Source organism: Schistocerca americana, chromosome 9 (assembly GCF_021461395.2).
Source record: "Schistocerca americana isolate TAMUIC-IGC-003095 chromosome 9, iqSchAmer2.1, whole genome shotgun sequence".
NCBI lineage: Eukaryota > Metazoa > Arthropoda > Insecta > Orthoptera > Acrididae > Schistocerca > Schistocerca americana.
The window spans coordinates 168,953,156-168,956,057 of NC_060127.1; positions in this window are offsets into that span (position 1 = coordinate 168,953,156).

The following is a 2,902-nucleotide window of genomic DNA, read 5'->3' on the forward strand; positions in this document are numbered from 1 at the left end:
AAACAAGGCTTTCGCCCAATGTCCACTAAAAATGTTTTTAATGTGTGTGAAATGTTATGGTACTTAACTGCTAAGGTCATCAGTCCCTAAGCTTACACACTACTTAACCTAAATTATCATAAGGACAAACACACACACCCATGCCCGAGGGAGGACTCGAACCTCCGCCGGGACCAGCCGCACAGTCTATGACTGCAGCGCCTTGGACCGTTCGGCTGTCCACTAAAGGTCTGGCAAAAATGATTATGTACAAGATTCGAAAAGACACGTTCTTTAGAAGTGCGGTGTGGCCACAGAATTGCAGGAGAGGTCACGCGGGGGTGTGTAAACATGCAGTGCATGGGGGGGGGGGGGGGGGGCGTCCGTGAGCACGATGCATAAAATCCTACGAAGCATCCTGCATTGCTGTCCGCGCAATATTACCCATGTTCAGTAGTTGTTTCCCGCTGACCTGCCGGCATGATAACTGCTCCCTCTGGAATTTCTTGCTTCCGTGGAAGTGCACAAATAGTGGCCATGGGTCATTCTGAGGACAGACGACGCCCGTTTCAATACGGAGAATTGCAGAATATGGGTACAGATCCCCACGCACATCAACTGGTACCACTTCATTCTCCAAAGATGACTGTGTGGTGTGGTTTGACCGCATCGTTTCACGTGAGGCGGTATTTTTTCGAGGAGATCAGTCCTGCAGGTCCTGTTGTTACCTGTACCGTCCCTGGTGAACGGTATGAGGGTCTTTTGCGCACCAACGTCACACCAACTCTTCAATAGCGTGGAGGTGCGAGTGTGATCATCTTTATGCAGTGAGGGCTCCTCTGTACTCTGCAAAACCAGTGAAGTGGCTGCTGCAGAGGTATTTCAGAAATGCTAGAATGTCAGCCGTCATTGCCCTACAGATCACCTGATCTCAATGCGTGTGAATTCCAGCTGTGGGGTCATGTGAGAGATTTTATGTTCAGTGCTCCAGTTACGGACGTAACTAAATTGAAGATACGCATTGAGCAATGCATTCTGAACACCCGAGACGTTCCGATCTGTAATAGAACATGCTGTTTCTCGATTTCAAATTGTGGCTCGCAGGAGTGCTTCTGTAAAGTTCGGATGGTACGAGACGAGATACTGGCAGAAGTACAGCTGTGAGGACGGGGCGTGAGTCGTGCTTGGGTAGCTCAGATGGTAGAGCAGTTGCCTGCAAAAAGGCAAAGGTCCCGAGTTCGAGTCTCGGTGCGGTACACAGTTTTAATCTGCCAGGAAGTTTCATATCAGCGCACACTCCGCTGCAGAGTGAAAATCTCATTCTAAATCCCGGTTTTGTTTGTTTCAAAATAATGCTGCAATTTGGTTCGCCACAGACAGGGGGAGTGGCGTCGCAGTGACTGCATTCAGACAAGTCATACAGCGCCAACTCAAGGGCTTATAGTGTGGGATGCCATTGGGTACAGCCACAAATCGCAGATGGTGTGTGTCCAGGGCAGTGTGACCTACGTGAATAACATCCTGCGATATGTAGACATCCCTTTCCGCATACACCCCATACGCCATTTTTCTGCAAGACAATGCTCGACCACATATCGCTGGACGAACAGAATGTCAGCGTTTTGCATGGCTCGCCAGATCACCAAACTTATCGCCAATGGAAAATGTGTGGGGTGTGGTGAACCGACGGGTGCAGCGCCTTGACCCAACGCCAACCACCACAAGCGAGATTTAGAAGTACCAGGTGAATGCAGCACGGATGGTTATACCACAGGGCGCCATTCGCGCCTAATACGGGTCGATACCATCAAACTTGCCGCACGTTATCAGGGTCCATGGTAAACGCTGTATCTGCTAGGCAAGAGGACACATGCTGAACAGAGGTGACTGAAATGCTGATCATTTCTGCAGAACATACTAATGTACATGCCCTGTGAATATGAACGTCTTATTTATAGCCGTTAAGGGTATTTTGTTTTTTCTGAACTTGAGTGTAAATAGAAGGTATTTCATGCTTCGTCAAATATTAATGTTTCGTATTTTTTTACGTTTCTACTATTAGACTGACCATCGGGGCTCAGTTCGGAGTGGTACTCAACACTGAAGAAAATTATACTACAGACAATGAGGCTTCTGTAATTTATGCCTAATTAGGCATCACGTTGATTGATAGAATTGCTGGACGTTCTCCTGAGGAATACCATGCCAAATCTGTGCAGGGTGTCTCCAGAAACATCTTCACTGGTCCTCAGGGCTGAGTGGAGTGGCACAACCGTCCTCAAGTTTCGATAGACAGATTATTTTGGCCACGTAAAAAGTTGTGAAATTTTAGAAGAACAGTCGAGGGATGGATAGTAGAAAACTGTGTTGTTCAAGTAGTTGGAGGAGAGAAGGATGAAACGTATCAAACTATTTCCGGGACAAAGACGTGTCTGGCGACGCCGGACAGCGATGGGGTGCCAAGCAGACTTTCCCCTGCTGTAAGGTCAGACAATGAGGATGATAGCCTGAAATGAAGTTTCTTTTCAAAGCAGGATCCCCTTGGTTGTCATACGCAGCACCCTTACAGCATAGTGACACGTCGACGACATTCGACGTCTTGTTTCGTTGCTCTTCATAGCGAGATATCCTGCGCTTACGTTTCAACAAGATAATGCCCACCCGCACATGACGAGAGTTTCTACTGTTTGTCTTCGTCTTTACCACTTCCTGTCATGGCCAGCGAGGTCGACGGATCTCTCTCCAATTGAGAGCATTTGGAACATTATGGGCAGATCATACCCTTCAACCAGCACGAGATACCTCAGGTGTCAACCAACAACTCTATCAATCAATACCAAGCCGAATAACTGCTCGAATAAAGACCAGAAGTGGACCAAAACGTTACTGGCTTGCTCAATTTGTGGAGATCTTTCCCTTGAAT